The sequence below is a fragment of the Pantherophis guttatus genome, chromosome 6 (assembly GCF_059756535.1).
Source record: "Pantherophis guttatus breed Tessera chromosome 6, ASM5975653v1, whole genome shotgun sequence".
NCBI lineage: Eukaryota > Metazoa > Chordata > Lepidosauria > Squamata > Colubridae > Pantherophis > Pantherophis guttatus.
Genome location: NC_142068.1, coordinates 73,187,421 through 73,210,378, shown reverse-complemented (window position 1 = coordinate 73,210,378; position 22,958 = coordinate 73,187,421). Strand labels below are relative to the sequence as shown.

Here is a 22,958-nt window from a genome sequence, read left to right as displayed (position 1 = left end):
GAGATGCCGACTAGGAACAGAATTAATAACGTTGCTTTCCTGCAAAGGGCCCACACATGCCTTTGCTCCTCTTTTAAGCCTTATGGGAGGGGCCAATCATCTCCAGGCCTTAATCCCGAGTCATCCCTTTTGTTATAACTGTTCTTGCCTTCTGGCAGCTCTGTGTATGTGTGCACTAGGAACAAGCTCCTCCTGTTCCTCTGCCTCTCTGATGTCTGACTCTGGAGGCTCCGGAGTCCACGCATCACTCCCAGATGGCCCTGGCCCCATCTCTGCCTCCAATGCAGAGCCCTCATCCGGGCCTTCCCCAGACTCCAGGACTGGCCCATGTTCCTTCCCACCCTCCTCACTGTCTGACTCCACTGCCAGCTCTGCAGGCTGTTGGCAGACCACAACAGAAATGCTCAATTTATCTCTGATCATGTTCTCTAATTCAGGGGTGTCAAACCCACTCGCATTGCGGGCCATATCATGACACATGGGGATGTTTTTTGCCTTTTCGGAGCCAGGGTTAGTGTGGCCTGTATGGGCCGTATGCGGCCTGCGGGCTATCAGTTTGACCGGTTCTAGTTCCTTCCATATAAAACTCATACTACGAAGTTGTGGATTTGTACTCTTTAAAGAACATGTGGGCATAACTGGTCCTGATATGTTCAAAAACCTGCCTTGCCCTTATTCTATTGCAATTACTTATGAACAGAATAAATAAAGTTTGGAGATCTTCTAGTTCAACTCCCATGCTCTAACAGGAGACCCTGTACCATTGCAAAGAGATGGTTGTCCAATCTCTTCTTAAAAACCTCCGATGTTGGAGCATTCCAATTTATGCTATTTTACATGAGCAACTATAATCTGGTGGGCATGCTTTGGGTTACAATGGCTAAGGAATGTCATTTGATGCGGATTGTCAAAGTCATGCCTTACCTACTATGGTGCCCACTTTCATTTTCATTTTCATTTTATTAGATTTCTATACCGCCCTACTCCCGAAGGACTCAGGGCGGTGCACAGCCAAACAATAAAAACACATACAATACAAAATTTAAAAAATAGAATAAAATCAAATTAAATAATTTTGGCCCCGACAAATTTAAAACCCCAAACTTTTAAAACCAATTTAAAATTGAATATATAAATACTAAAAGATATTTAAAATTTTAAAAATCTTTTATAAAAGAGGGGGAAAATTAGGCCAGGCCGGCCTGGTGAAATAGTAAGGTCTTTAAGGCGCGGCGGAAGGTGCGCAGATCCGGGATCCTCCGTATCTCTGGGGGGAGCTCGTTCCAGATAGTAGGTGCCCCCACAGAGAAGGCTCTCCCCCTGGGGGCCGCCAGTCGGCATTGTTTGGCTGACGGCACCCGGAGGAGCCCCTCTCTATGGGAGTGTACCAGCCAGTGGGAGGCTATTGGTGGTAGTAGGCGGTCCCGCAAGTACCCGGGTCCTAAGCCATGGAGCGCTTTAAAGGTGGTAACCAAAACCTTGAAGCGCACCCGGAAGACCACCGGGAGCCAGTGCAGCTCGCGCAGGAGAGGTGTTACATGGGAACGCCATGTTACTCCCATTACCACCCGCGCGGCCGCACTCTGCGCCAGTTGGAGCCTCCGGGTGCTCCTCAAGGGGAGCCCCATGTAGAGAGCGTTGCAATAGTCCAGGCGGGAGGTGACAAGGGCATGAGTGACCGTGCGTAACGAGTCCCAATCCAGAAAGGGACGCAACTGGCGAATCAGGCGAACCTGATGAAAAATCCTCCCGGTCACGGCCGTCAAGTGCTCTTCTAAAGACAGCCGTGAATCCAGGAGGACGCCCAAGTTGCGAGCCCTCTCCGTGGGGGCCAATGATTCGCCCCCAATAGTCAGTGATGGCGTCAACTGACTATATCGGGATGTCGGAAACCACAGCCACTCAGTCTTGGGATGGGTTGAGCCTGAGCCTGTTACTCCCCATCCAGATCCGTACGGCCTCCAGGCACCGGGACATCACTTCAAGGGCATCGTTGGGGTGATCAACAATGTTATGGAACATTGTCCCACTTTAGATAAGGATGAAACTCAACCCTGCTTCTTTTCCATTCATTTGGGCCCGGGCCTGGGTCTGGTGCCCTAAGTATGTGCATGGACCTAATTTTGGGTTATGTTAGCGATACAGTTGTATGATTTATTCTCAGCTGCTATGTAATCCAAGTTTTGCCTCATTGTAATTCTTTGTATTTTCATTTTAATTTTGTTCCCTGCCGAGAGTCATTTGTTGAGATGGGCAGCCATACATAAACGAAATACATAAATAAGCTAAATCTTGCAAATTTTTCAGAAACAACCTTACATCTTGCTTTGAATAACTCCTTGTGATTTCTGCTAAATGTGGACAGAATAACAAAGAGCCACAAGACAACAGCATTAAATGTAACCTTGATTCTCTGTCTCCCTTTGCTGATATCTGGAGCACCAGGGTAAAATATATAATAAAGTTAACATCTCACTTTCTTTTTTTTTTTTTTTTGGTAGATGATCTTGGTTAAAAATAAATTAGCCAACACATACAGAAACATGAGAAAAGCTGCGTCCATTTATTTTCAGAACTGCTTTACTTCCTCTTATATCATTTCCAAAATTCTGCACAGGTGTTTAATTAAAGCAAAACCATAGATAGCCTTTTTTACACAGCCTTCAGCATGCATTCCTACTCTGCTACCTTGTCCTCAAGGTGACCAAGTGAGATTAATTTCATGAAATCTGGTATTTAGGAAATATAAGCCATGACCACATCCACTGTGTACAATGTGTAAATTGACATTGCAACTGATCTTGACAGGCCAGATTTACTGGGAAAGATCAGAAGCAACGTGCCTGCTAAATAAACAAAGAACAAAATAGCAGCATCGTATCTGTATTCCCCAGAAAACGGTACTGGAAGAAATGCTACCTTTTCTATAGGAAATGATATGTCATTATTGTGAACAGCAACCTATTTCAATCATTGTTTCATCATTTACAGGGAGAAGAATAATGAGGTATCAAGGAAGGCAATAGAGAGCAGCTATTGAGTTTTTTTGCACTTAATCTTGTATTGGAGAATTAGGAAGGTGTCTATGGAAATTCTCAGTAATCCAGGTCATGGTTGTCCCAAAGGTGCTTTTTCAAGAGGCAACTGGATTTTCTAGTTTTTCTTTGAAGACATTTCATTTCTTCTCCAAGAAGCATCTTCAGCTCTGACTGGATGGTGGAGAATGAAAGGATTTATACTCCTTGCAGACAGCTGGTCATTTGCATTTTTTAGAGAGTCATTGAGGCCACTTGAAGGTTTGTCTGTGTCCTCAAAGTCACCTGAGTAGTGTCCATGGGTGTGGAACCTGGAAAGGACTGTGTCCTTTCGCAGTTCCAAGAAGGCCCCACACCTATTTGCATTACTCATGTGACCCTGAGGACACAGACAAACCTCCAAGTGGCCTCAACAACTCTCTAAAAGAATGCAAATGACCAGCTGTCTGCAAGGAATGTAAATCCTTCCATTCCCCACCATCCAGTCAGAGCTGGAGAAGCTTCTTGGGTGAGAAGGGAAAGATCTTCAAAGAAAAACCAGAAAGTCCAATTGCCTCTTGGGCTTTGGGACAATTAGAAAGGCGGTTGAAAGAAATAGGGCATCTATAGTAGGATTATAAATTTAAATTATTCAATAGACAGTTAACCTAACAAAAACAATAATCCAACATCATATTTAACCTAGATGGCCTATCAGGACTGTTGTTCTGCGCCATACCCATGCTTTGTCTGCTACTAGTCTGCCATAGGACCTGGAAGGGAGGGAGCTATAGGGAGGAGGGAATAAGGAGGAAAAGGGATAACTGAAACTGTGTGTGCCCTGCTGTCCCATGAGAGAATCTGGCTGCTTCAAGGTCAACGGAATCGAATGCACTGGCCAGCCTGCAAAAACAGCCTGCAAAGCAGGGGTGAAATCCAGCAGGTTCTGACAGGTTCTGGAGAACCAGTAGCAGAAATTTTGAGTAGTTCAGAGAACTGGCAAATACCACCTCTGGCTGGCCTCAGAGTGTGGAGGGAATGGAGATTTTGCAATATCCTTTCCCTGGAGTGGGGTGGGAAGGGGAATTTTGCAGTATCCTTCCCCTGCCACGCCCACAAGCCATGTCCATCAAGCCACACCACGCCCACCAAGCCACGCCCACAGAACCGGTAGTGAAAAAATTTGGATTTCACCACTGCCTCAAAGAAAGGAACAGTTACCAAAACAATTTGTTTGAACCTAATTGGACACTAAGGGATAATCAGGGGGAACACGGGGAAAAATCCCAGTTCCGGCTTTGCTACATTATAGCTACTTGGCTGCAGTAAAGTGTACTTTTGCTAACAGTGGAGTCAAGAGTCTTTCTTTTCTAACTGGCCAAGTTGGGACAACTGACATGGCCCTAGCCATCCCTTTAAATATTTTGCAGGTGAAGTAGAGGCAAATCTGATTTTACCAGAAGACTATTCCAAAATAAAAATGCCGATACCAAGGATCTGCACTTTTCTATTCTATATCTCAACGCTTCTTAATTCATAGATGTGGAAAACAGCCAGAAGCATTTCAAGTCAACCATATTGGTTGGTCAGGGCAACTGTGAATGGAGAATGTGGTTCTGCAAAGTATCCAAATGCTAGATATGCATTTTTTACTTTTACTAGTATATGAGACATGGTTTAATTTGAGCTGTACCTGGAAGTTTACTGAAAGTCAACATGGAGCTTGAAGTAACTCAGGCCAATTAGTAAACATGCCACTGTATTTTATACCAACTTCAGCATCCAAGTGGTTTTCAAAGATAGTCCCATGTCAAGCACATTGCAGAAATCTAGAAGAGTTGTAACAAGATCAACTGCCTACTGTCACAAAACCTTCATCCTTTATTATCAGTTTTCCTTTCAATGATGTATGGGAGCAGAATCTAACTCTCCCATAATTCCATCAAAATTACCACCACTATCTTTTCTTTATACATTTTCATCATGCATCATAGGAATAATTCTTTTTTTTTTTCATTTTCACCACTTTTTTTAAAAAGGTCAACTAATTTTTTTATGAGCATTATTATCTGTGCATTTGAGGCACTCTTGATTTTTGGCATTTGCAGTTTTCTTGGCAAGATTTTCTAAACTGGCTTGTCACTGCCCTCTTCCTAAGGCTGGGAGAGCATGACCTAATCCAAGATCATCCAGCTGGCTTTATACATAAGGTAGGACTAGAACTCACAGTCTCCATTTTCTAGCCCAGTGCTTTAACCACTATACGAAATTGGCTCACAATTTTACTGTAAATTTTATTGATGGGTTCCAATCTTTATCTAGCATTTTGCATGTTAATTTTATGTAAAAGTCTAGCTTTAGAGAAACTGAAGGAGAAATCATGTTCTCCTTAAATGGTCCAAGTTTAGACTGTTGCTTGACATTGGTCTTCTGGGGCTTTGTTTTAAGGTGCCATTTTTATAGAAAAATAAGATATTAAGAAGATTCTAATCAAAAGGGGGATTTAATTTGTTAGCAACATTTGTTCAGGTGCTTTCCCACATGTAGCAGAGTTGAAGAATAAATTTACAGTAGTTTTGTCATGTGAAGTACCATTTATTTAGCTTAAGCCTAAATTTATCTTCTTTGATAAACAGCCAGATCTGTTAATGATGCAATTTTCCCTTATCATTTCTCCTGAAATATGTAAAACTGCAGGTAAAACTTCCATGGATAGGACATTGCACAAATAAAGCCCTATACTTTTTAAATTTGTGGGTCAATTGCAATTCTTGCAAAAAAAAAGCAGCGGTTTTTCAGATTGGTTGAGACCGTGAACAGGACGTTTTGTCAACATTACAAACACATCTGCAAGGATGCTTCTGTTTAGGAATATTTTATTAGGAGGAATTATGATCTGAGATTTGTAATAATCTGAAAGACTTAACAAGTGTTTTACTGTATATATCCCATAAGAGACCATAAGAGCTTGTCAGGCAGAATTGCCTACCAGCTATGAAAGCAAAGAAAATTTTGAATCTGTCAAATGTAAGAAAAATGCGTTGACTACATACTTGCTTTCACAAAAGCAGGGAAATGTTTTTTGTTGGTTTCTACAATATCTAAATCAATATGACAGGGCGTAGTGTAATTTTGTTTTTAAGTCAATTTTACACAGGGTTTAAGTAGTTTTATGTACATTATACATAAAATCAATATTGCTACTAAAATTAGAGAGAACATTCTCTCACATCTGTCTTGGAATTTCTGTTTTATTTACTTAATATATGCATGATTCATTCAGCTTCACAGAAAATGCTTCTTTGCTGGAATCTCTCCATGCAGTTACTCATTTACGAACACTCATTCTGTCCAAGACATGATATTTTTCTTGTAAAACAAGTGTAACTGAAATGCTGATAACAACGTATTTTAAGCTAATAATACAGATTTTCATTTTCCTGGATAGTTCAGTAGTTATTTAAAAAAACAGGAATGATTATCTTTACAATGTTCTGTAGATCCTGGAGCAAGAAATTCTCCAGCGTCTCTGAATGATTAATCAAAAGCGGTCTATATTTTGCCTTTAATCAAGATAATGAAAGGTAATCTGATAATACCAAGAGAGATGTTATCTGAGGCAATCTTACATCGCTTGGAAGATCAGAAGGAGGAGTCAGAGGTGGTTGGTCTATAACAGATGAAGCAACCTAATTTATCAAGCATAACTGCCATCTTACTCCAATTTAAAATCTGCTTGAGTTATTTTTGCCTTTTCCTGCTTTTACAAGAAAAATTTACACCAATGATTTAGTTTTACCCATCACATTGTATGGAATAAAAGGGTGCTTAAAACTGATTAGTTTCTCCAAATAAAGTAAAATAAAGAAAGAAGTGGCTAAGTATTTTACAAAGGTTTATTTAGGGAGAAGATTGTGGCCCTTAAGTCAAATAATGCAGTGATTACTCAAGATCTTTTAGAACTCTGTCACTCATCAATCTTGCCCTTGAATGTTAAATGAGGTATAGAAATGGCGCTGACATAATTAGCAATTATTTATCTCCTTCCTGAAGGGTATGAAAATAAATGACCCAAGCAAATGAACTCTATACTTTGGCACAGCTCATGAGCTTTTAGCCCCATGGTAAGGGTTAACTCATTTTTAAAATAAATTATTCACTCTGAAAGGATACAGAGCATTGAAGAGTGATCTGAAGTCTACATTAAAATAAAGACGAAATATGGGCTAGCGTGGATTTACCAGTCCCCAGCATTTAGCAACAATAAATTTGATATTGTTATTATTTTCTCTGATTATACTGCTCAGTAAAGCTCCCTAAAACATTAATGCAACAGTAAATAATTATCTTTACTTCTGTCTTTAAATATTTAAACGTTTTATTAAAAGAAAATGTTGGATTGCAATTAATAGGCAACAGTTTTAAACAAATATCATGTTTTCCCATTGACACACACTGTACAAGATGGAATAAATTATCACTGGAGTTGCAAACATTTTGGAGTGCAATGGATACCCATTCAGCTAATGTGCTCCAGTGCCAATAAATCAATATGGAATATTGCAATGATTCGATATAGCAGGTCTGGGCACTTCGGCTGTTCCTGTCCAGCCTGCATGAGGTTAACCGGACATTAGAAATCAAATGTAAATAAGTGCCTATCAAACATGCAATACAATTGCATTGCTTTTATTTTGAAGGCTTTTGTTTTTTTGTGGAGCAAACGTATTGTAAATGTGGCTGGGTCAAAAAGATCCACATTGGGCAAGGTTTGGCTCTACTAATGATTAATTCTAGATCTGCTTCTTTTCCGGAGCCAAAAATGATTTCTGTAAATTTGAGCTCAACTCAAAACTTCTACAGTACAACTTTTTGTCAGTAATTGTAATCTCCAGTTAGTATCATCAGTGTCATTTCCTTTTTTTTTATTATTATTATTATTATTTAGAATGCATCCCTGGACTTCAACAATGTAGACATAGCACACGGACAGCCAAAATTAGCAACAGCTGTTACTTATAGCAGGATTTAAGCAACACCAGACACGTACAGAGTTATATTAATACTAGTAGAGATGAACTGCTGGATTAGCAGAGGCAATAAATTTTTTTTTTGCCCGGCACAAGAACATCACGTAGTCTCAGCAGTAAATAAATGTATCTGGTCGGGACGTATTGTATCTGCAATCAATGATTTTTAATATAGACTTGGAAAGTGCATAACTCTCCGCTCGGGAAATCACGAGTTTGTAGTGATGTCCAGATTGATCCAGTTGGGAAAAAAATTGTGTTATCGTTCATCAAGTTATCAGAGTTGCAATAACAGTGTTCTCTTGGGGCCATTCCAACTATCTCTATGTGGGAAGGCAGAACGAGCCATTCTTGGGTATGTTAGTGGAATATGAAATCAATGTATTCTTGCAATAATCATCACACAACTCCTATAAATTGTCTCACAGAGTTAGAATACCAAGGTGTCTCTTATAAGAGTGACAAAAAGATGACAAAACATGACAATTGGACACACCTATAGTACAGGTGGTCCTCAATTTACAACAGTTCATTTAGTGACTGTTCAAAGTTACAATGGCACTGAAAAAAGTAACGTATGACTGTTTTTTCACACTTACAGCCATTGCAACATCCCCATGGTCAAGTGATCAAAATTCAGACGCTTGGCAACTGGTGTTGTGGCCCGCCAGCGGCCTGCGCGGATCGTGGCTGATCCCGATGACGAGGAGGCTGGTGTGGGGTCGCACCAGCCTGCGCAGCCAGTGCTCACATTGGACAGCGAGGAGGCTGAAGAGGATGTGGTGCCAGAGGCAGAGACTCAGCCAGGGCCTTCAGAACCTGCAGAGGCTCCTTCAAGTGGAGAGAGCAAAGTGGAGGAGCCTCTCCTCCATGCTCGAGCACGCAGGGCTGCCAAAAGGCAGGAGTGGCTACTCAGGAGGAGGAGGTCTCCTTGAGAGTAAGGTTTGAGGATAATTGGCCACTCCCTTAGCCTATTTAAGTCGCACGCAATTAGTAATTTCTTGCTGGAAACAACGTGTAATTATTACAGAGCATTTTGGAGAGTGAGTGTCTTATCAAATCTTGTTTTCTGGGCTGGTTGCCAACCTTTGCTGGGCTTTGTTTATTCTTGGTACGTTATAACTTTGATAAAGACCGTTGGTGTGTGTCACAATCCTTGGGAATCCGGAGCTGGGGCAGAACAACTGGTTCATATTTATGACGGTTGCAGTGTCCCAGAATCATGTTGATCCCCTTTTGAGACCTTCTGACAAGCAAAGTCAATGGGGAAGCCACATTCTCTTAACAACCGTGTTACTAACTTAACAACTGCCATGATACATTTAACCACTGTGGCAAGAAAGCTCGTGAAATAAGGCAAATTCAGTTCAACAAATCTGTCATTTAGTGACATAAATTTTAGGCTTAATTGTGGTTGTAAGTCAAGGACCACCTGTAAATACACACGCAATGACAAAAAAGGCATCTCTCTCTCTTCCAGAGAGAGAGAACGAGAAAAGGTGGAAAGGGAGGATACAGTACATTATAACTGTATAAAGCTTGTTATTTGAACTTGAAGCACTAATGGAATGATAAAGAAGATACCCCATTGATCTTGGAGGCTTATGACAGGTGGTATGTGAGGCCATCAAAATGAATTGTATCTGAGACTATGTCCAAATTCCTAAATCCAAGGCAACAACTTGGGAAACACAAACATGAAAAAGCGGATGTCTAAAGTATATCTTTGGAAACATCTGCTAAATAACACCTGATGTGTAAATGCATATTGGGGGATATGAATGAAAAAACCTCTATTAAGCTGAAGCTTGTGCTTTGCATCTAGAGAAAAATCTAGAGAAAAATTTGCATTGAGAAAAATCTATACAGAGTAAAGAAATGGCACAACCTCTCGAGCAGCGTGTTATGCTGTAGTAAGTACCGTGTTTCCCCGAAAATAAGACCCTGTCTTACATTTTTTTGAATCCTGAAATAAGCACTTGTCCTTATTGCCATGTGCTCAAAAGCCTAATTGGCCTTATTATCAGAGGATGTCTTATTTTGGGGGAAACAGGGTAAGTGAGACATTTGTTAAGTGAATTTTGCCCCGTCCTTGCCACAGTTGTTAAGTGAATCACTGCAGTTGTTAAATTAGTTACATGGTTGTTAAGTGAACCTGGCATCCCCATTAACTTTGCTTATCAGAATGTCACAAAAGGGGATCACATGACCCCAGGACACTGACCATGGAGATGCTGCAGTAATGGTCGTGAGTCTGAAAATAGCAATAGCAATAGCACTTAGATTTGTATACCGCTTCATAGTGTTTTTTTACATCCCTCTCTAAGTGGTTTACAGAGTAAGCATATTGTCCCCAACAATCTGAGTCCTCATTTTACCCACCTCAGAAGGATGGAAGGCTGAGTCAACCTTGAGCCGGTGAGATTTGAGCTGCTGAACTGCAGCTAGCAGTCAGCTGAAGTAGCCCACAGTACTGCACTCTAACCACTGCGCTACCTCGGCTCTTATGAAAAATGGTCATAAGTCACTTTTTTCAGTACTGTTGTAACTTCGAATGTTGGTAACTGTACAGGACTACTTGTACAGCCCTTAACTTTCCCCAAGTGGAAGGAGAAATGAGTTCTTGAAAAAGTTTAATTAAACATAGGACCCATCACACTACTGTCCTTTTATTGACAAGGCCACAGTATTTTCTATTACAAAGAAAATCCTTTGTTTTTGGTTTCTGAGAATAATAGGGAAGTTCACAAAGTTTAGGATTTCACTTTCTCAAATAATTTTTGAAAACCTGGCCAAGACATAACAAAACATACAGTAGCACTTCTCATCAAAAGAACCAGTGGCCTTATTGATCAGACAGAAACATAGTCCTTTTTTTTTTTTTTTTTGCCACTAAAGCATTGCTTGGCTTTCTGAATTTTAAGACTGAAATTCCAGTTCAGCAGCTGAGATGTTGTTGTGGCCTGTACGCGGCCTGTGCAGCTAGTAACTGATTCAGACAGCGAGGAAGCTGGTGTGGTGCTGCGCCAGCAGCCTGTGCAGCTGGCACTCAAGTCAGACAATGAGGACGCTGGAGAAGATGTGGTGCCAGAGGCGGGGATTCAGCCAGGGCCTTCAGAACCTCCAGAAGCTCCCTAAGTGAAGAGGAGGAGCCTCTTCTCAATGCACGGGCGCGCAGAGCTGCCAAAAGGCAGGAGTGGCTCCTCAGGAGGAGGTCTCCTCAAGAGTAAGGCTTGGGGCTAATTGGCCACTCCTATTTAGCCTAGCCTATTTAAGGAGGAACACCAACTGAAGCAATTTGCAGGGAACAACTTAGTTCACATACCTTCGTGTCTTGTCTTGCTTATCTTATCAACTTCCTGCAAATTGCTTCTGGGCATTCTGCCAACCACAGTAAGCTTTCAGTTATTCTTCTTTGAATTCTTGGTGGCTGTTAATGCAGTTATTTAACAGCTGTTGTTGTAAGATACTGGTTTATTTAGTAAACTAAGGTTTGAACGGACTTTGTGTGTGCTGCATTCTTTGGGGTCCGTAGCTGGGGCAGAACAGATGTTGAATTTCAGAATAAGCCTAGAGACTGCTACAGCGAAGATTTTTTTCCTTCCATGGAATGCCAACCAATTTCCACGATCAATAATATAAGGCAAACTTCCCAAAGCCAGCTTGCTCATCTTTTTGAATCTCTCATGAAATATATTGCCCAGGACATTTACTGATTGGTCAAAGCAGGCAGGACAATGATTTTCATTCCTTGTTCTCAGCCAGGGGTGAAATACTACCGGTTCGCTCCAGTTTGGGCAAACCAGTAGTGATTAAAAACTACTGGTTCGGTCAAACCAGTAGTTTAAAAAGGCTACTGGTTTGGGCAAACCGGTATTTATGACGATCAGCTGTGCCGCGCGGTTTAGCTTTGCTGGAAAGCAGGAAATCCTGCTTTCTAGCAAAGCTAAATCGCATGGCACAGCTGATCCCCCCTCGCTGTTCTACTTACCTTCCCAAGTCTCCTTTTGGTATGTGGTGGATATGTGCATGCAGTGCACATTTGCTGTGCACTGCGCATACATGCGTGTTTGGTGCACATGTGCGTGTGCAGTGTGTGCTTGGCATGCGGCGCACATGCGTGGCCAGTGGACCGGTAGCAAACCGGTTCAGATTTCACCACTGTTCTCAGCATTTCACATGGGCAGAGGTGAAACCAGGTGGAGCCTGGTTTAGCTCAACAGACAGAAGCACTGTAATTTAACACCAGCTGTCTGCAATTAAAGTAAGATCGAATCTCGCCAGGCTCAAGGTTGACTCAGCCTTCCATCCTTTCTAAGGTAGGTAAATTGAGGACCCAGTTTGTGGGGGCAATAAGCTGACTTTGTATAAATATACAAAAGTATGAAGGCTATTGCTTAACGCATTGTAAGCCACCCTGAGTCTCCGGAGAAGGGCGGCATATAAATCAAATTAAAAAAAAAAAACCCATCTGAGGAATAAAATCAACAATGAGGTAGATGCGTTTTTGATTCAAGAACAATCATGGGTTCCTCATCTCTGTACTTCCAGACAAATTAGGATTTAGTGAAATGAATCTAAAGCTATTCTACAAATACAAAATGTTCAAAGAAATGGCGGGAAAAAGAATGTGTAGAGGGAAGGGAAAATAACATCATTTGGAACCCTTATAAAATACCACACTTGTGTCAGAATAATTGCACTTTGTCTGGAAGCTTCAAAGTCTTCCAGTAAGTTCTTACAACAAAATGTTCCTTCAACTCTTCCAATAATAGTTTTCTGGCATGTTTTGACACATTAATAGGCTCTACCTCATCAGTTTGTCCCTTGGCTTCAATGCCCTGACAGGATTATGGTTCACTTGGTAGCTTTCTAGATCTTGGCTCTGATAATACAGACTTCTCCAACGTGAAGATTTATTCAGCTTCATTTCCAATGGGCATTTACACAGAGGCCATTGGGATTTATATTAGCTTGCCTCAGTCTGGTGCTGTCCATAGTTCTGCAGACAACAGCTCGAAAAATTTGAAGTAGCACAGATTCTTTGGAGGGTTTTGATCTGAGGTAGCTGGTGTAGTTAATTTTAGTCCCAAGTCAGGAACTATATATTTATTTCTGGGAGGCTGTTAAAATAGGATGTCTGATGGTCTTATATTACTACCTTTTATTTCAGCTGGGACCGAAGCATGAGGCATATATTTCCAGAAATAGACCCTACTTATCTGGAAGCTGAGTCGAGATTTGTGATGGGAATGCTGACCAGTCTGATAGCTGGGTATACTGTGAGAAATCTAAGTTATCCTTTTTATAATGTTGTTCTTAAGATGGACAATACAAGAAACAACAGGTTGTGGTTTGTTTTGTTTACTTTGTGAAATGAACTGATATCTATTTGATGGTGATATAAGCAATGTTATATGCTTTGATTTTTCCAAATGGTTTGCATCGACTGTGAACTGGCAAAATGGCAGTGATTTGGATGGGTGGCGAATTTGGCATCAGGTGACTTATATCTATCTACCTCTTGAACTTGAGGCAGTAGATCAGGGGTGTCAAACTTGCGGCCTGCAGGCTGGATGCGTAACACGCTGGCCATGCCCACACCCAGTTTAGCGAAGGGGAAAGAAGTCACGATACGTCACATTACATCGCTGTAATGATGATGCGTCACATTACATCACTGTAATGATGATGTGAGTTTGATACCCCTGCAGTAGATGAACTGCAGAAATTTAAATAAATCACTTCTTGGAACTGTTTTGGAGCACAATGGCATTGAAATACCAGCAACAGACAAATAAAGTATCATTCCTGCCAAATGGATTAGCATATGTAAAGGCCAACTGCACCGACAACAGGGTAAGTCCTCGACTTATGACCACAATTGAGCCCAAAATTTCTGTTGTTAAGCGAGACATTTGTTAAGTGAGTTTTGCCCCATTTTGCAACCTTTCTTGCCACAGTTGTTAAGTAAATCACTGCAGTTGATAAATTACTAACCCGGTTGTTAAGTGAATCTGTCTTCCCCATTGACTTTGCTTGTCAGAAGGTCGCAAAATATGATCATATGACTCTGGGACACTGCAACGGTCATAAATATGAACCAGTTGCCAAGCACCTGAATTTTGATCACATGCTTATGGGTATGCTGCAAAGGTGGTTGGTAACTCTGAAAAATGGTCATAAGTCACTTTTTTTAGTGCCTTTGTAACTTTGAACGGTCACTAAATGAACTGTTGTTAATCAAGGATGAACTATAATGCCATGCTTCTTCATTTAGATCAGTGTTTCTTCACTGTGGCCAATTTAAGATGGTAGGGGTTCAATTAAATCAGAATGATTTAGATCAGGGGTCTGCAACCTTAAACACTCAAAGAGCCATTTGGAGCCATTTCCCACAGAAAAGAAAACACTGGGAGTCACAAAACCCTTCCCCTGCCTGACTATTTCTTGAGCGGCCACAAAACTAGCATATGTAGTTGAATTAAATGTTCTGTTTTCTTCTGAAGCTTTTCTTTTCCTGGATTTATCCATGGTTGGCCTACCGGGGGTTGAAAAGCTAAATAAATCGCTTGCTGGCAGGTGTTGCACAGGTGACGCATATTTTGAATGACAGGGAGCTGCAGCAGAGGGGTGAAAGAGCCACCTCTCTGCTGGCTCTTATATGTGACCCATCTCACCTGGAGGCTACTCTAAGTGGCTTACAATCAATAAAAATGTTAAGAAATATTAACACATTAAAAGGATAAATACTAACACTAAAATTGGTTTAAAATGAACAAAGATGGAAAAGAAGAGAGGAAGATGCACATGGGGAAGAGATGGGGTTTTCTCTTAGTCCATTAAAGGTAAAGGTAAAGGTTGCCCTCGCATATATGTGCTAGTTATTCCTGATTCTAGGGGGTGGTGCTCATCTCCGTTTCAAAGCCGAAGAGCCAGCACTGTCCAAAGACGTCTCCGTGGTCATGTGGCCGGCATGACTAAACACCAAAGGCGCACGGAACACTGTTACTTTCCCACCAAAGGTGGTCCCCTATTTTTCTACTTGCATTTTTACATGCTTTCGGGCTGCTAGTTGGCATAAGCTGGGACAAGTAATGGGAGCTCACCCTGTTACGCGGCATTAGGGATTCAAACCGCTGAGCTGCCGACCTTTCGATTGACAAGCTCAGCATCTTAGCCACTGAGCCACCACGTCTCTTCCTTAGTCCATTAACCACCTCCAAAATGATATGCTCCACTGGAGCCCTATGCCAGTTGGCAGAGCCAGGTCTTCAGGCCCTTGGGGGATCCCACAAGGGTAGATATGGATCTTGCCTTGGGGGACACCAAGTTTAAGAGGGCGGGAACCATGGCAGAAAAGGGATTTGACAGCATCTGACAGAAAAGTATACGCTAATATTAAGTCAAAATGATACTGAGGAAGAATGTCATATGAATCCCACCTTTGATGTCTTCCAGCAGTAAGATCATTGCTATTGAAAGAATATTTAGTTTAGTAAATGACTGGAGATCACATTTGGGCCGAAACTGTAGCTTAGTAGATGATGGGATAGGACCCTGCCTTTGCCAACCAAAGGACAGTGCTAGAATAATCATGCAATAATGTTACATGCATTAAAATACCTTTTTGTCTTGAATGAGCCCAAAGTATCCACTCTGCATCTGAAGGCACATTTTGAGATTAAGCATCGATCCTGCTGTTATACACACACGATCACATCAAAAGGCATTCATATGACAAAAGATAAGGCTGCCATCTAGAATGGGATCTGACCTCCAGATAACCTAGGACAGTATTTCTCAACTTGGACAACTTTAAGATGTGGGGATTTCAGTTCCCAGAATTTCCCCACCAGTGATAGGTGGATGGGTTGGATCTACCCATCTTGAAGTTGCTAAAGTTGAGAAACATTGGTCTAGGCATAGAAAGAGCCTGTTTTCCAGGTCAAACAGAACATTTATTAAGCAGAGTGAAGTATTGTCTAACTTATTTATTCAGATACAAATATACAGTATCATCTTAATCTTTGTCCTTTGATTAGGTTTATTGTTTCCCTAAAATGTTGAGAAACAATGTAAAAGGGACTTGGCCGAGGGATACTTGTAAGAACCAAGGATGGGAATCCAGCCCTCTCTTTTTATGTATTACTCTCATAGCTCCTAACCTGGGTGTTGGCAACCCATGGCTCTGGAGCCACTTGCAGCTCTTCGGGCCCTCTGCTGCAGCTCCCTGTCCCATCACTGGCTGGCCCCTCCCCTCCCAGTCACTCCTCGCCTGGCCTGCAAAGGTAAGGGTGATGGCGGGGGATGGAGAAGCAGCCAGGGCTGATTCTCCAGCGCCTCACTCTTGCTGGAGCATCTTCCAGCTCTTGTTGGTGCTGGGCATACCTCGGTCGCTTGGGGAGACCTAACCTAACAGATTCTGCCAACCATTTGAGATGCAGAAAAGGACAAAAATAGTACCCAGATAGTGATAATGCAATACGAAACTAGGGTCAAATTCCTAAAAAAAAAAAAAAAGGTGGAAAACTCTTATGAATACTAATTCAAGTCTACTGGGAATGTCCATTAACTTATAAAGACAAGCAAATTACCCAAGAGAGACCCCCGTTACTCTGTGTCTTACACTTTTTACTAAACAGGTTTTAAGATACTGTATGCTTCCTATGGTTTTGCTTCCCTTCCCCTCAAAGAGAATCCTACATGCTCCCCGACTCCACAATTCCATTCTGAACATTTCAAAACTGACAATTATTTAAACGCCGGTCTCATTTAATAGACATATACCTGTATTCATATTAGTTCAGAGAATGCATTTTAAAAAAATGCATGGATACCCACAAATATGTTTAGTGTACTATCCATGTATTTATGCAAGCAAAAACTAAACATTAAACCACAGTTTGTGGATGCTTGATAGGCAGCCCCAAAGCATTAAATCTGAACTACAGGCACCTCAGTTTTCACTGATTATATGATATTGAAGTTGTACCTCGGGGACGGGAGAATTCCCTCCACAAAATTCAAGATCAGCTGTAAACAGTATTTAAATAAAGATTTTTTTGTTTTTGTTCCAATTTTCACTATTGTTCTGCTAGAGGCATATTAACTTTTTTATGTTATTGTGCTTATGAAAATGATGTAGGTTGATCTTCTTTAATAAGCTGGTGGTTCTCACAGCTATATTTCCATAGCAAAATAGGAAAATAAAAACGACAAATCTACTTTAGAATATATTCCATGTTTGTCCTGGTTTCATTTTAATCTACCCTGCCGTTTAGAAAGCTAAAAAAAAAAAGTAGCAATTAAAAAGTAAACTTTGACTCTGGTCACTAAATGGAAATTTCAATGCAGTTCACTTATAATTTCCTTCATTTCTTTTCTTTTTATAAAATATCTCATACCAGTCTACAGCCCTGCAATTTTCTTGTTTCCCATCAAAATACAAGCAAGTTTTGATTCTGTTTAACTTTTTGAGATCAGTCAAGATTAAGGTGACCAGACGTCCCGCTTTTGGCGGGACAGTCCCGCTTTTGAGCAATTTGTCCTGCGTCCCGCGGCGTTTTAAAAAAGTCCCGATTTTTCATTCTGCCTCCTGAGTCCCGGCTGCCTCCTGAATCCCCGCTGATGGCTAGAGGGAAAAAAAACTGTTTAAACTCTTGCCGCGGGGCTTCAAAGGGCCGACCTACAGCTGATCAGTGTTAAAAAAAAATGAGTAGACCCATGCCTGCAAAAATAGAAAAAAACAGCCCCTGTTAACAGCTTCCGCTAGGTTAATTAGCTGCAAAAAGCTGCAAAAAGCTGCAAAGCTGGAGCAGATTTTTTTCCCCCTAGCTATGCTGAAAACAAAGGTGAAAGCGAAAGTAAAGCTGCAACGTGACAAAATGAGGCAGAGAGAGATTTCTTTCTTTTTCTTTTTCTTTTTCCTCACCAAAAAAGGTAGGTACAAAACTGCAAACAATGGGAAATTTTGGGCAAAAGAGGAGAGTTCAAGATTTTAAAACACAAAAGAAAAAAAGCTCTATTTAACTAGAGAATTGTAATAATTGAGATACTATTAATAATTGTATATTGTGTTGAAAGCAGAAATGGTTAAGTTGTGGTTTGGAGGAATATATGGGGGAAATTATTTGGTTTATTATTATTGGTAAATATAATTAATTGATTTGTAAGAAATTGGATTGCATGGAAATAATTGGAATATTCATGTTCATATTGATTAATATACAAAAAAGATAGTTATATAACTAATTGATTTATATTAAAATGTTGAATTTGTATTAAACAACTGTATTACATAATTACATAATTAACCAATGTGAGGATGGATATAAAAATAGATGACAATGGGAAGGGGTATAATATAGAATAGAAGGGAAAAATTGAATTTGATTAAGATTAGAGATGAGGATGAAGGGTAATATTGTTTTTTTAAAAAAATAGATGAGGAATAAATATGGCAAAAAGGAAATATAGAAATTGTAAATTTAATTGAAATGACTAAACGCTGTTTAAATTTGTGAACCAGCCAAATATTCTGTTCAAAGAAAATACATTGTATGTTTGTATGTGTGTTTCTAATTATTGCTATTTATTCATATTTGTTCTCTTTTATTCTTTAAAGTTTAACAATTCATTCTTAATCTTAATATCTTTATATTTGCTTGGGGTTGGCTTTCTTCCCTTTCATCTTTTTTATTGTACAGCAATATTTCTCCTCAAACCTACCACCTCTCTCTTTTCTTTCCTTCTTACTTTCTCTTCCCCCCACCCTCTTTTTCTCCTCCCTACTTCGTCTTCCTTTCTCCTTCTCCTCCTCTCTTCCTCCCTCTCTTACCCTCACTCCTACTCTAATTTCCATTCCTTCATCCCTCTCTATTGCTGTATCCTTTAATGCATATGGACTACTCAGAGGGCTGAAAAAGTTATTTTTGACTGGTCCTCACACTTTTGACCAGTCCTCGAACTTATGACTGTCCTCACATTTTACATTTTTGCCCTATCTTGTCATCATGGTGAAGAGAAGCAGTTGTGAAATGAGTGACATGGTTGTTAAGACTGCTGCACGGGCATAAATGTGAGGATGGTCATAAGTGTGAGGACCAGTCAAAAGTGCGAGGACCTGTCAGAAATGACTTTTTTCAGCCCTCTGGTTAGTCCTTTTGTGCATATGGACTACTCAGAGGGCTGAAAAAGTTATTTTTGACTGGTCCTCACACTTTTGACCAGTCCTCGAACTTACGACTGTCCTCACATTTTACATTTTTGCCCTATCTTGTCACCATGGTGAAGAGAAGCAATTGTGAAATGAGTGACATGGTTGTTAAGAATGCTGCACGGGCATAAATGTGAGGATGGTCATAAGTGTGAGGACCAGTCAAAAGTGTGAGGACCTGTCAGAAATGACTTTTCAGCCCTCTGAGTAGTCCCTATACACATAGCCATGCCACCCAGTCACATGACCAGCTAGCCACGCCCACCCAGTCACATGGCCTCCAAACCACGCCCACACAATAAGTCACGCCCACAATGGTGTCCTTCTTACCAGTGTTAAAATTTGTTCACCTTACCCTATACACATAGCCATGGCCACCCGGTCACATGACCAGCTAGCCCCGCCCACAAAATAAGCCACGCCCACAATGTCCCTCTTTACCAATGTTAAAATCTGGTCACCTTAGTCAAGATAGGCTAAGTCCTACCTTCTTGTTAGGCAGAAGCAATGTTAAAACTGTAAAAATTCAGATATACTGTGACTATGCCAATATATCATTGGCAATTACTCACTGCTAGTCAGAAAGTAAATGAAAATTTTATGGAATTAGGCCGTACAGGAAAACTATATAGTTTGTAGTGATGTATAGACTGAAGTTTTCACTTTTGCCTATAGCACAGCTACAAAGCGTATCACCTAACTTGATAAAAAATGTTTGTTTTCACACAGGAATAGAAATAATGCTACTTTTTACATGATAAAGCTATCCGGCTGCATGTATTTGAATAGCTTGTGCCACATAATTATATTTTCTTGCTGGAGGAAAGAATTATTTTCCATTTCTTATACATCATGGCCTCCATATCATCTGTTCACAAACAATAGATAAACAAGTTAAATTGGGCATTTTATATTTCTCTTTTGGCCCACATTTATATTAATAAAACATGGTGTTAAATTAGTTTTTCAACCTCAGCAGTTTAAGGGGGCGTGGATTTCACTCCCAGAATTGTGCAGCCACACATCTTAAAATGTCTGAGGTTGAACAGGACTAACTTAGATGGTTTGGCTATTTCTAGGGAAGGGAAGCAGCCTCCAAATCCTGCCAAGGATTTACATGAGCCAAGAGCCACAAGCCATTTTAAAAATATTGTTCTCCTATCAGGATCTAACAGGAAGGTACAGATGGATCAGAAGAATGTCTTGGTTATTTCTAATCCCATGATTGCGATTCCATCAGTACACAGTGATATATAGACCCCTGACTTTTGTATGACTATTATTGCTGATAAAGAGATAACAATGACAATTCCATTTGCTATGCTCTTCCTAATCTTTTACTATTCAGCTCTTATTACTACTGCCTCCTGTCAACCTTTTACCCACATCTGACAATCCTATGCAGCTATGTGCTGTGGCTGTGAACTCATCTAATAGGTTTAGTTTTTGTTTTCACTCAGTAATAGAAATAGTGCTACTTGTTACGTGATAAAGCTATATGGCTGCCTATTTTTGAATACCGTAGTTATGCTGCATTGTATTAGAGAGATGTAGTGGCTTACTGACGAAAACGCTCACCTCCCATTCAATCCTAGATAGTCTCTCTCTCCCTTTCTCTCCCCCCCTCTCTCCCTCCCTCCCTCTCTCTCTCACATACATACACACACACTTTCTCTCTTTGTCTATTGTCTGTCTGTCTGTCTGTCTGTCTGTCTGTCTGTCTGTCTGTCTGTCTGTCTGTCTGTCTATCTATCTATCTATCTATCTATCTATCTATCTATCTATGTCTGCTGTGTGGATGCTTGGGTGGTTTAGGGGTGGGGAATTTTTGGTGGGTGGGGGTCTGGAGATTGTCATGTGTGTTGGGCTTGCTCTCTGGGTGTTATGTGAATTTCGTTGTATGGGTATACTGTGTATATACGTACAATGACAATAAACTTTATATCTATCTATCTATCTATCTATCTATCTATCTATCTATCTATCTATCTATCTATCTATGTCTGCTGTGTGGATGCTTGGGTGGTTTAGGGGTGGGGAATTTTTGGTGGGTGGGGGTCTGGAGATTGTCATGTGTGTTGGGCTTGCTCTCTGGGTGTTATGTGAATTTCGTTGTATGGGTATACTGTGTATATACGTACAATGACAATAAACTTTATATCTATCTATCTATCTATCTATCTGTCTGTCTATCTATCTATCTATCTATCTATCTATCTATCTATCTATCTAATTAAAATTGATGAGTAGGTGAAATTTTGGGTTAAATATGGCTTGGATGGACAGTGGTCTAGAATGCAGTGGTTATACAATTATGGCTACACTTTAGGGCAGTCATGTAACTCCTCTGCTACATGAGTCGCACTGCTTACTATTGAGATTCTGGGTACAATTCAAAGTGCTGGTTCTTACCTTCAAAGCCCCCAATGGCATAGGCTGTCCAAGGGACTAGCATCTTTCCACTGTTTCTGCCCATCCCCTAAGATCAGCTACAGTGGGCATGCTTCCTCTCCCAACTTTCAAGAATACTATCTAATGGGATTTAGGAAGCGTGCCTCCTTTGTTGATGTTTGCTCTTCAGAGCAGTATCTCCCCAGACATTTGAACTGCCCAACCCCATGATTCTTGATATCCTTGAGGATCCTATATATCAACCTTGAAAACTTGGCATTTCCCATAGCTCTATGATAGGTTAGGACATGTCCATCCAGAAGTTATTAGAGTATATCAGTTAGCTGTGATGTATAGCACTTAGCAGTAGCACTTAGACTTATATACCACTTTCCAGTGCTTTCCAGCCCTCTCTAAGCAGTTTACAGAGTCAGCATATTGGCCCCAACAATTTGAGTCCTCATTTTACCGACCTCAGAAGGATGGAGGGCTGAGTCAACCTTGAGCCTGGTGAGATCTGAACTGCCAAATTGCAGGTAGTTGGCACTCAGCAGAAGTAGCCTGCAGTACTGCATTCTAACCACTGTGCCGCCTCGGCTCCCCCCTCCCTATTATGTTTATGGTCTTTCTGTTTTGCTTTAGGTACTATGGTTGATTTCAACTTGTACTTTGACCAGAATCATTGCCGAGTTAATTTCATGAAACGCAGCTAAACTTAAATTATAACAATGGGGTTGCACTGCATGTTTATAAATTATATGTTTACAATGATCTCACATTACATGTTTATAAATTATATGTTTACAATTATCTCACTTGTTGAATTGGTTAATGTTAGGCATGCTTACTTGTGCTACTTTTATGGAAAGGATATCCCTTTACTTAATAGGGTTTCCTTAAGTCTGGCTGGTGTCATATTCCGGGAGTCCTCTTAACTGATGTCAGTCAGTGGGTTTACATAATTGCACAAACAGTTACTCAGCTACATTTCACATTCTCTTAACATATATTTATATTGCCAAAGGGCTTGGTTTAGCAAGAAAACTACATTTTGATTGTTGATATTTTCCTTCTCTGCTTTTGGCTACATATAGCTCAACATAATTGTATTTACATTACCTCTATAGATCGTATTCAGTATATTTAACAAAATGTATATCTTTATATCCACCAGGTAAACAGATGAAATAAATAGTTTAAAAACAGAATATGCAAAACTGAAACCGTAAGTTAAAAGTTCACTAAAATATTGTCATTTATTTCATAATTCCTTTGCAAATTGTAAATGCATTTTGAATTTAGTTG

At 40.4% G+C, this 22,958-nt stretch overlaps 1 protein-coding gene across 2 annotated transcripts in view; it reads right to left on the bottom strand.

The window, feature by feature from the left end:
* The window catches only part of PRKG1 (protein kinase cGMP-dependent 1), an 873,884-nt gene that overhangs the window by 34,554 nt on the left and 816,372 nt on the right, over positions 1 to 22,958 (bottom strand). The window lies entirely within an intron of this gene.